The sequence below is a fragment of the Microcebus murinus genome, chromosome 23 (assembly GCF_040939455.1).
Source record: "Microcebus murinus isolate Inina chromosome 23, M.murinus_Inina_mat1.0, whole genome shotgun sequence".
In the NCBI taxonomy this organism is placed as follows: domain Eukaryota; kingdom Metazoa; phylum Chordata; class Mammalia; order Primates; family Cheirogaleidae; genus Microcebus; species Microcebus murinus.
The window spans coordinates 12054691-12067296 of NC_134126.1; the positions used below are offsets into that span (position 1 = coordinate 12054691).

Here is a 12606-nt window from a genome sequence, read left to right on the forward strand (position 1 = left end):
ATTCAATAAAATCATGGCCTTGTACATGGTGGGCACTCAATTAATAAATTAATTCAACAAATATTTATTGAGTGCCCACCATGTACAAGGCCATGATAGGGCCTAGGGCTATAAAGAGTCGGCAAAGGATACCCCTCCCAGCTCCAGATTCATGTATCTTAATGCTTATTTGAAATATCTAATAGGCTTCTCAAACTTGACATGGCCAGAACACAACTCTTTTTTACCTGGAACTGCCCACCCATTCCTTGCCCCAAATTATTCCTCCCTTTGCTAAGTGGAGGACTTGGTGCAAATATATTCCAGTCTATTTAAGCACACATGTAAGATCCTCTATTATGTACAGCTAGACGATCCTAACTGATATGTCATTCAAAGGGTAGATAGAAGGAGAAGCAATGAAGGAAACAAACAAACAAAAAAGTGTTGTCAAAGATAATAACACAACCAGGGAAGCAGATCATATAGGAGGGTCAACCTGAGACCAAAAGACCACCACCCATGTCATCAAATAAAACAAGAACATAAAAAGAGGAGATTTTACTAGGCAATTTGGATAGTAAGTTCAACAGGAGTGAAAAGAAAACTAGATTAAAGTACATTCAGTATTATATTTAAAGAAATATATCTATACTTCATCAACTATTACATCTGTACACACTCATAAAACGTCTTTGTTTAACAGTACTTAAATGTCCAGAGAACCACATATTAATGTATTTCAGCTATCATAGCAAAGAACCCAGTAGAAACTGAGTTAACCTCTAGAAGACGTAGGCAAAATTATTAATAATTAGCAAGACTGTGCTCACCAGTATTCCCCTAACCACAACAGACTAATATATCCTCCACAGTGATGAAAGCTTCTATAAAAGAGAAGGAGAAAAGAAGAAGAAAGAAAGGAGAAAAGAAGAGCAGAGGGAGGAAGAGAGGGAGGCAGGCTGGCTGGAGGGAGCAATGTGATCCCATTAGCGTCACCTTAGACGTGACCATAAGAAGCAGTAGACACACGTGTGAGGGTCACGGAAGACATCTGAGCAGAAGTTATTCATGAACTGAGACCTAGGGCAGCAGAATTAGCCAGAAAAGACTGCAAGGGAGTGCTCCAGGCCTACATCAGGAATGACATACATAAAGCATGTATTAATTGCCTCAAACATCTCTCTGGAGGCTTCTTTCCATCGGTGTGCTTGTCCTTAACAGGTAACCCACGATTCTGAATTGTGCCAATTTGGTTTGTCTGGTTATTTGAAACATGGACCATCATCCAAAGTCACTAACTGGATTTTGCCAAGGGCTACCTAGAGTCACATCATACCCCAGATCCCAGAGCAAGGCCCATAACTAGTATAATGTTTAGTATCATTTAGTCAGGCTCACCAGTGGACACAGAAGAGAGAAAACTCTGGAATCCTCCCAGACATTTATCTGGGCATGGATGTGCAGCCTGGCATGTAGCCCACGGTAGCCCCCACACCTTCACTGCAGATCATGCAATCCCAAGGGAAGCATCTGAAATGGCCTAAATTGAAGAGTAAAAAATCTTTGCTTGTCTCTATCAAATATAGAACCAAAAAATGAGAAGGGTTGGAAAAATTTCCTTTTTCCACCATGACTTTACTCTTCCTGTTCAAAAACTACTAAGGGTTACTGCACTGTGAAAGCAGTCTTTTGTGTTTTAGTTCTTAGCCATTTACCCCCTGGTAATAGCTCAAGGAGGTGGGGTTCGGGAAGAATTTGAGCAAAAATTTTTTTTTAAAACATCACCCTGTAACCTAATACTGAACATTTTAAAGGACTTACTGAAATTACTGAGATAGGAGACCGCAAGGCACAAATACTAGTAAAAAAGTTCCAAGGCCGGAACCAAAGTCTCTGACAAAAACAGGAAAACAGGATGCAGTGAAGAAACTGGTTAAGATGAGTAAGAGCCAAGATGGTGACAAGAAGGACCTCTGCTCACCCTTGTAGCCCAGTATCCCTGCTTATAACATATTTGCATACTAAAAGAAACTCCCACCAGCACCCAGTTCATACTTACCATGATAACCCCTACAAATTACTTTATATGGTATGAAAAGAGGACCCCCCCCCAATTCTTAGGAATCTCTGCCCTTTTCCCAGAAAAATCCATGAATAATCCACCCCTTATTTAGCATATAATCAAGAAATAATCATAGAGTTCGCCAGCACCATGGAGGAGTTATTCTCCGGTGCTCTGAGAGATAGCCACTACCCTTTCTGTGGGGTGGCCTGCTTGCTGTTCCTTTGTTTAATAGATGTCGCTTTCATTTCCAACATAAGATGTGTGCTTGAATTCTCTCCTGCATGAAGCCAAGAACCTGCCTGGCCTTCAGGCTGTACCTAGTTTTGGGGTCCACTTTCCCGTGTGACGTGTGGTTACCATTCCTATGATATCCACAGCAGCCAGGACCTCCACTGACACCCTTACGCCCTCCTAGTAAACCTAAGAGATGAAGTCAATTGCATGTGCTTAAATTGCAAAGAGAGAAAATTAAAGCTTTTAAGTTCAGATTACTGTGCTTCACAAGATATATCCAGTTACTGAAGTTTTTGTGGGCCTTGTGTAGAGTAGGGCCTCCTATATTTGTTAAAGGAGCTGACCAGTGAATGAGAATCAATGGATGAAAGGATAAAAGGGAGGGAAGGAAATTTAACTACGAGAATGAGCAATGTGTAAATATGCCTTGAGTATTAAACACTAAATACAATTCAAATCAATATCAGTATCCAAAGAACTGATGGGAACTCCTGATATTAAAATGAACTGTCAGCTCAATGACATTATTAAGAAATCAAGTGACTTGAAACCAGTTTGTGACAATATTCCTCCTCCCTTATTATCCTCATGCTCTTACCTTCTAATCATTTCTCTTTCCTGTTCTCCAACCTCACATTTCCCTCAAGTCTGGCCGTCCAAATTTTTTTTCAAGGGTAAAGGCTCTTCCCCTTTCTACTAGTAGTACCCACGCAGTAAGTCCCCCTGAGTCTGCTCAACTGTCCATCCACTGCTTGGTTTACCCAACAGCAAGTTACTGAGCATCTACTAGGTGCCCGGCATTGAGTAACCGGGGCCCAAAACAATCAAGAGACACACTAGGCCCCTACCCTCTGGCTGCTGACAGTCTTTGGGAAGCCACAGAGAGTAAACAACCAGTTACAATAAAAATGGATACACATGCAGAGCACTGGGAACACATGGTCTGACATCAGAACTTGCAATCTAGTTGAGGAGAAAGGACATTTGAAATGTTTTAAAAGTATTGGCTAATAGTTCAAGACAACAGTCCAAAGCCGAAGCCGATGGATTAATATTCTGAGGGACTCTGTCTGTCTGGGTAATAAGACCTTTGCTTTTTGTCAAACAAAGCAAACTGGCCACTTCCCTAAGCATTGTCACGCTGTGCTGTCTGTCTCCTTGCCAGTGCCACATGGGACTGTCCTTCCCATCTCGTCCCCTGCCCTACCCTTCCTTTAAGACACAACTTGGCAATTCATCCTGTTCTGCCTTAAAGTCTTACGTCCATACAGCTCTTTCTTGTTTTCACATTTGTGCTTTGCCATTGCTTGAGGTATCTGTGCTGTTTCAAGTGTCCCTTCTCCTCAACTAGATTGTAAGTAGTTCTTTAAGAACAGGATTGTCTTTACACAGTCTTGTTGACACAGATGGCTGTGTGTTTGTTCCTGGCACAGTACCTTGCCAGAGCAGTGCTTGCTATTTATTAATTGTTCTTTGTTTTTTCTTTGTTTTCTGAGTCAGAGTCTCACTCTGTCACCTGGGCTACAGTGCCGTGGTGTCAGCCTAGCTCACACCAACCTCAAACTCCTGGGCTCAAGTGATCCTGCTGCCTCAGCCTCCCTAGTAGCTGGGACTAAAGGCATGTGCCACCATGCCCGGCTAATTTTTCTATTCTTAGTAGACACAGGGTCTCACTCTTGCTCAGGCTGGTCTTGAACTCCTGACCTCAAGCAATCCTCCTGCCTCAGCTTCCCAGAGTGCTAGGATTATAGGCATGAGCCACCGCACCTGGCCTTATTAATTGTTTAGTAACACGGTGTAGGTAAGCAAAAAAGATCCAAATGACCACCTAAAACTACTAGTCATCAAGATCCTTGACTATTCTCAAGGGAGGAATGAAAAAGACTAAATTTTTCTTGGCGTCACTTCCAGCGGATCTATGCAGGGATCCGCTGTGAGGAGAAGAATACCTCGGGGGGGAGATTGTGCTCTGCAAACTCTAATTTGGACTGGAGGTTCAAATCATTAGGTCAGCCTGACACTAAAACCATTTATACTTCAACAATAATTCAGGCTTGAGTTCAAATATTTATCCTCTTTGATGAGATGCTGCTAACACCTAAATCTCCAGTCCCCCTGAAATTTCCAGAAGAAATGAGGATTCTCTTCACTCACCAGTTGAAAAGAGAGATATATGTGGGGGATGTGGCAGTAAAGTTCCAAAGATTGACACCCAGAAATTGCAAGCAGCATTTCTAGTCCCGATGAAAGGAGACATGTAGCTGACTCCCTTAGAAGATAAGATTTTTGAGACCAAGAAAAAAAAAAAAAAAAGATTAAGACTGAACTTTGAGAAAGATTATTTTTCTAGTGGCAGCATCAGAGGACTTTGTGCACTTATTCAGTTCACTGGTTACAAAGTTGTGGGTGCATTGAGTTCAAAACAAGTTTCATTTTTCTGTGTGAAGTGCCCAGTGGCAAAAACACCCACTCCACAGCTCTTAAGTCTCCTTTCGTTAAATGGAAAGTTCCACTAAAAGTAAAAAATTATACTCCGGCACCAGCATGCCAGCACTGATGAAGTGATAGGCCTCAGATGCATTTGCACATTCAGGGACTATCAGGCGGGATCAGGCTGCTGCAGGTGGTGACTGGCATTTGCCTGATAATACCCCCTGCATACTTTGCCATCTGGGGTTTAGCAGACTTAGTCATAAAGGAAGCTCAGGCTCTCCTGCACTATTTACTCTTCTTAATCAATTGTCGCTGAGAGGTTTGTAATTTTTTTTAATGCAATAAACATTTATTAAGCACCTACTATGTGCCAAGCACTGAACTGGGACAGAGGTGATTCCATGTGGCCTTTGCCATCCAGGAGGTGACAAGCCAGTGGTGGAGGCAAACATGCTAATTGGATAATTTTGCTGAACTGTGCTAAGTGCTGTAACAGGAGTAGGAGGAGAGTACAGCGGACTCAAGAGAAGCAAAGAAGAATATTAATCACTCTGGCAAATGCTGGACTTCTAGAAGGGACATCAGCAGTGCTAACAGAAAAGTAAGTGAGGTGACTGCAGCCATTCTTCAATTGCTTTCTTGAAAACCCCAGTTTGACTCGGAGGGATCAAGTTACCCAAAACACTTCAGAAAAGCCAGTGTGACCCCTGGTCACTTTTAATCAGAAAAGCAGGAGACCTGGTGAACTCCAAAAGCAGCCTAGAACCCAGCTGGAGTTCTCTGCACCCCCAAGCCCCCAAATTTACCTTCCTACCCACCTTCCTGGACACAGTGACCTAACTGTCTCCTGTCCTCTCACCAACTGCCCTCTCGCCATGTGGTCAACATTCCCGAATATGCTCAAAGCTCCTAATCACACATCTCTGCTACACAGCATCTCACATAGAACAAGCGCTCACTTACGTTTGTACGATGAATGAATAGATCACTTTTTCTACTTCTCTGCTTTTCTTTGTGTGTCAAATGCTGTTCCACATTTCCCTTTCCTACTTCTCCCACCGCCACAAATCCCTGCCCACCCACCCCCTTTACGTCCATCCGTTAAGTGATATTTGAAGGGAGGAAGTAGGAAGAACAAGGATTCTGCAATTAGGCACCCCTGCTTCCAACCCTGACAATATTACCTTACCAAGTCACTTAATGTCTACCACTCCCAGTTTTTCCACCTGTAAGATGATAAGAATACCCCACAGTGTATAGTGTTATGATGAGGGGAAACACATATGTCTAAAGTTCCTTCGAACTTTTTAAACAGGGGGAAAAAAATAAAATAATAAAATAAAGTTCCTGATATGCTCCAGTGTCAGGCACCCAGTTAGGGTGCAGTAAATGGCTTCCGAGAAGCCACTCAGCTTACTCACGCGGGAGCTATCTCTACTGTAGCAGAACAGCCCTTCCTGGGTCTCTGAATGCCTCTGTGGGAAAAACATCTACAGTTGAGAAACTCTAGACACTATAGAGAAAAACAGGATTAGGAAACCGAGGGCATTGGTAAGCCTGAACTGTCTTAGATTCAGTAATATGAAACCACAACTTGACTTGCTAAATAAAAACACTATCAGTGATATTTGGATCTCTTCCATGAGCACTTATGCCTCCTGCAGTATGATTTTCCACTTACCACTCCCTGCTCATTAGAAAATTTCTAAAGAGTTCCCTGCCTTGTAATTTATAAAGCTGCCTGTCAATCCATTTGGCTTCGAGGCAAATAATCCACATACTGCCAGAAGATGTGTGTTATCTACGTGCACTTGCTTGATGCCCATCTGATTTTATGGCTCACAGTGTTGGCTCCCGCCCGCATGTTCCAGCATGGTCTCCAGAACGGGGAAGCACATAGGGCTTCAGAGGAAAAAAGCTTGAAATAGGCTGTAATAAACCACGTGTGTTGTTAGTGGGCATTTACAACCCCACTTCCGCTATGCAGCAGGACAAGTTGGCTTTCCGCCTCCAGGAAAACCTCACGCCCAAAGGCTTCTTAGCCTCCAGCCACCCAAAGATGCAGCTCCACAGTTTGAAAATTGACCTTTTTCCAGCCTCCTTTCTCAGCTACCCCTGTTTCCCCACACCTACCCTCTTTTCAGGCACTGATCGCCTGACTCCTCAGCCTCCAGTTCCTATACTCTCGGCTACTTCTATTTAAAAAAAAACAAAAACAATAACATTTATGTGCCAGATCCCATTCCACTCTAAGCACTCCCTATGTATTAACTCACTTAATGTTCACAATGAAATTAGGAGGTAGCTAATATTATTATCCCCATTTTGCAGGTGAGGAAACTGAGGCTCAAAAAGGTTACAAAGAGGTAGAGTCAGCATTCAAACTTGGACAGTGTGGTTCCAGCAGTCTATTCTTCCTAAATTGTCTAGATTCCTTGTTCAAACTGACACTTCAGGCCAGACAGGGTGTATATTTTCAGTTTTGTACAATATTGTTTTCAGATAAAATAAACACTTGTGGAATAATGAATGCCTGGTTCTTTTCTTTCTTTACACTGTCCAATGTCACACAAATGATGCTTGATCAGAGCCCCATGGGTGTCACCCCAGTCAGGCCTCCGTGTACCCCAAATTCTTCTATCTTATCCTATTTTTGGCTGAGAGGCCCGGTCCTCTCTTTGAAGCCACCGATAAAGATGTGATATAAAAGTATTAAAAAACATGATTCCAGACTGGAGCATAAACAACTCTGCACAGTATTCTGCCTTCTGACATCTGCAGCTGCATGCCACATCCATACTGCCTTTTAATAAACTTTTGTGGCCCCATCATTCACTAACTGTTCATACCCTCTGGACCAGTTAATGCCATCAAGGCAGAATTGTCTATAAATTTTTCTGTACTTTCTCTAATGAACATGAAAACGTTTAGTACCGAGATGTATCCTCTTCTGATATTTAATCATTCAACAGGCATTCACTGAGCTCTGGGATACCTCAATGAGCAAGACAGACGATGTCTTTCTTCTCACGGTGCTTCAATGTCAGCGTAGGACACAGACAATGAGCAAGTACAATCAGTCCTCCACGTCCGTGGATTCAACCAACCTCCGGTGGAAAATATTCAGGAAAAATAATGCATGGTGCATCCATACTAAACATGTACACACTTTTTTCCATGTCATCATTCCCTAAACAATAGAGTATAACAACTATTTACATAACATTGACACTGTATTAGGTCTCATAAGTAATCTAGAGATGATTTAAACTATATGGGAGGATGAGTGTAGGTTACGTGCAAATACTGTGTCATTTTGTAAGAGGGACTTGAGCGTCTGTGGACTTTGGAATGCAAGGAGAATACTGGAACCAGTCCCCGACAGAGAGCAAGGGATGACTGTGAGCACTTAATTGCAGATAATGGTAAGTACTGTGAAAGTAATCAGACAGGACGATGATGTGGGTGAGAGACAGAGTGAAGTGGATCCAGGGGAAATTAGTTTAGCTTGGATCCTTGAGGAAGGCCAATCTGAGGAGGTGGCATTTAGCTGAGACCCTTAATGCTGAGAAGCCAGCATGCATATTCCAGGCAGAGAAAATGGTGAATGAGAGTCTTCAGGTAGGAACAAGACCACAGAACTCCGGCCCCCAAGGAGCTCACCGTTGTGTCTGCTTCTTCATGAATTTATAGTCTTTATGTATCAATCCTGTCGCTCTTAAATCTTCATGGATCAGAGAATGCAAACCACATCTATAACATGAGTTTCTATCCCTCTTATCACTGTAGTTACCAGACTCTCAGGACTGTTGTGTCTTGGTTCTTTCTGGAACACTCTTACCAGGGGGAGCTGCAGTCATTCAGTAATACTTGTTGATGATTAACATCAACAGACCATGAAAAACAGATTTTGCAAGTCGATCAGCCATAAAATCTTTACTAAATAAGGCAGTGGGAGACTCAGCACAGTTCTTGGGGAGCTGGGTCATTCAGTCCTGCCTAACCACCACCTGGCCCAGGCCCTCACCCCATCTTACCCTGTCCCCAGGGATATAATAACTGTGTTGAGTAATAACCTTTCTTAATCTGTGGGAAGCCTAATAGCTAACCACTGAGGATTGCCTTTCACATTGCTTTGTGTTGAAATACTACTAAGACTCTCAGGCTTATACTTGGTATCAGATAAGTCATTTAGGAAAAGTTCAAAAAATTAACCCGTTAAAGAGATAATTTACAGAAAGATAAGCTTTGCCAGACATTCCTGATGAACCTACCCTCTAGGCTTAAAAAGCATCATGAAGTTAGAAATACACCATATTCCAAATGGGTGATACTGCATCCTCACACTAAGAATAGATATGCTTCTTTTGCATTCAATCCATTCATTATTCAGACAGGCGAATTCATTGGGCCTGTAATGCACCATTGTCTTAGACTATTTTTACCTAACTCAGTCTAGATCTCTACATTCCCAAGGCTTTGGGAGCTGCTTTTTTGGTACCACCCTTGCTAACACCAGCATGTAATATTCTCCCTCATTCACATCTTCACTCATTGGTCCAGGTGCCTCTGGAGAATAGTAGGATCTCTTTTACTTGGAGATTTGCAGAAAGCCATCATAGCCTCTTATTGAAGAAAAATTTTTAAATACTCTGAAAGCCTGTGCTTCCCTAAATTGATCCAATTTACTTCTTTCTGTCCTGAAGCTTAGGCTAGTGTTCAATCCTAGAGACATTATATTTCTATGAGGATGTAATTAAATATCAAACATAGTCAAGAGACATAAATTTCAGTTCTGGATTGATTTATTTACTCAACAAACACTTGTTATATACCGATTATGCATTATACCCTGTACCACTCATAGGTTTTTTTATTTCACTTTGGGCAAGTAACTAAATTGCTTTATACCCCAGTTTTCTTACTTGTACATATCTCTATAAAGAGGTTATTATACCAGAAAATCTCCAAGGTCTTTTGCAGTTCTAAACACCTTTACTTCTACATCCGGTTCTAACCTCCTTATTATTTCTCAATCATACTTGTTTTTAAGTAAACTGAGTTTTTCATGTGGAAATTTCCCATTAAAATGAAGGTTAGTACTGCTTATATATCCTAAAGCATTAATATAATTCCATTGATTGAGAGATTGACAGATGATTGAAAGAAAAAAAATTACAGCAATCAGTATTTCTGGAGTTTAGATGATTATTTGCAAAAATGATCAATAAAGAAATTATACTTTATACACACACACACAATCAGTTCTACATCTGTGGATACAGAGGACGAAATAAGAGATTTGTGCATCCTCAGATTTTGGTATGCTAAGGGTGGAGGGGGCAGTCCTAGAACCAATTTCCCATGAATATGGAGGGCTGATTATATATATTTACAAACAAGAAGTCAGATAACAATAATGTGTTACAAATGGCCCAGAACCAGTTTCCTTAAAAAGGAAAAAGAAATATAAAAGCACTAAAAATATAAATAAAACTGTAAAATCCAAAAACGGACAGACAATAAAAAAATAGATATCCATATGCAATGCTGGTGACATTGTATATTCTCTCCAAAGACTAATTTGGCAATATGTAATAAGGATTATAAAATTGGTTGTATAGATTAATCACAATAATAATCTTAATCCTTCATTTTTCATCTCTTGACTCTGGGTTCACCCATGCAATCTGCTTTAGCCAATGAGCTTCCTGTCTTTCCAATCATGCTCTTTTGCTGTAACCATGAGACACACCCAGGTTAGCATGATGGGTGGATTTGAAAGTCACATGGAAGAAAGTGGAGCCTTTCCAGCTGGGGCCAGTGGTTTCCATAATTTAAGAAGATGAAGCAGGGAGTCTAGGAAGACCAGAGCAGCCAGAATTTTGCAGGGCAAAATCACAGAGAAGACAGAGCTCTGGAAATCTGCAGAGGGTCCCTCCCAAGTCTGATCAGCACATAGTCAGTAATGATCAGCACATGTGCAAGGAAACTACCTATGGTCTGGGAGACTACCACCCAAAAGAATTGGAAAGAATAAGCTCTAGAGCTCCCACAGAACCAGAAACAGTTCTAGAGTGAAAAACCTCAGGAATCATGAGGCAGCAGGTAGCTTGATCAAAATGGCGTGGCCTGTATAGTGGGGCAAAATCAACCCTCTGCTCCCACCTAGCAAAACTTAAAAGCAAAACTGAAAGACTCAAACTATTTCCAAGTAACTTAACTGTTTCCCAGAAAAAATCTCAAGAATTTTTATAGAAATACAAATTATCCAGTTCCCAACCAGGTAAAACTCACCATTTCTGTAGCCAACCAAAACTTCATATTAGTTTGCTACGGCTGCTGTAACAAAGTTCCACAAACTGGGTGATTTAAACCACAGAAATGTATTGCGTCACAGTTCTGGAGGCCAGAAGTTCCAGGTAAAGGTGTTGGCAGCGTTGCTTCCTTCTAAGGAATGGAGGGAAGTGAACAAAGGATCTGCTCCAGGCCCCTTTCTTTGGCTTGGAGATGGCCATCTTCTCCCTGTGTCTCTTCAAATGGAACATTCTGTATATACGTGTCTGTTTCTAAATTTCCTCTCTTTACAATGATGTCGGTCATATTGAATTAGGCCATAGTCTAATGACCTCATTTTAACTTGAGTAATTCTATGAAAACCCTATTTCCAAATACGGTCGTCACATTCTAAGGATTTGGATTTCAACATATGAGTTGGGGGTAGGAAGGGACACAATTCAACTCATAACACCAGAAATGCAAATAAACAGGAAAATATAATCCATTTTGAGAAAATAAATCCACAGAAATCCAGAGATTATATGGATGATAGAATTAGCAGACAAGGACATTAGAATAGCTATTACAACCATACTCCACGCGTTCAAGAAGTTAAAGGAAAGTGGTATGATTAAATGTTAAGTAGTAACTTGGTAGATATAAAAGGGCTCAAATGAGACTTCTAGAGATATAAAACTATAATGTGTGAGATGAAAAATACACTGGAAGGGATTAATAGTAGGGTAGACATCACAGAAGTAATAGCTAGTGAACTTGAAAACATAGCAATAGAAATTATACAAAATGAAACTCAGGGAAATAAGACTGTGGGCAAATATGAGCAGAGCAGCAGTAAACTGTGGGACAACTTCACCCAGCCTCACCACTATGTAAACAGAGTGCCAGAGCAGGGGTGAGAGACTGAGAAATTATTTGAAGAAATAATGGCTAAAAATTTTTTAATTTGATTTATACTAAAACTACAAAGCCAGGAAGCTTAACAACTCCAAGTATGAGAATAAAACTATACCAAGTCACATCATTATTAAATTATGTAAAACCAATGATAAAGAGAAAAATTTTAAAAGAAGCCAATGAAAAAATGACACAGTAAGCACAGAGAAACAAAAATAAGAATGACAGCAGACTTCTTGTCTTAAACAAAACCATGAGACAATGGAGCAACATCTTGAAACTACTGAAAGAAAAAAACCTGTCAACCTAGCATTCTACACTTAGTAAATACAGCTTTCAAATGTAAAGGCAAAAATGAAGACTTTTTTCAGACACATAGAAGCTGAAAGAAATTATTAATAGAAAACCTGCCCTACAAGAAATATTAAGAGAAATCCTTCAGGCAGAAGAAAAAATCATACCAAATGAATATCCAGATTTGTTAAAGGAATGAAGAGCATCAAAAATGGTAACATTTGGAGTCTGGAGAGAAACCTCACCCTTGTTTCCTCCCTGTCCTTACCACCTGGCCCCCATCCCACTCAGAAATACACCTGGGATTAGGCTTAATTCCATATGTATAATTTATATACACACCATATATGGTGTTCAACACATATTCATTGAATCTGCTCTATATTCCAGACACTGGGGATATA

At 40.8% G+C, this 12606-nt stretch overlaps 1 long non-coding RNA gene across 1 annotated transcript in view; it reads right to left on the bottom strand.

Annotated features, from left to right (window-relative positions):
- LOC105855433 (uncharacterized) overlaps positions 1-11269 on the bottom strand; it is a 33182-nt gene extending 21913 nt beyond the window's left edge. The window contains exon 1 of the long non-coding RNA XR_012914531.1: positions 11012-11269. This is a non-coding gene — a long non-coding RNA (uncharacterized LOC105855433). The remainder of the gene's footprint in view (positions 1-11011) is intronic.
- Positions 11270-12606: the final 1337 nt, after the last annotated feature.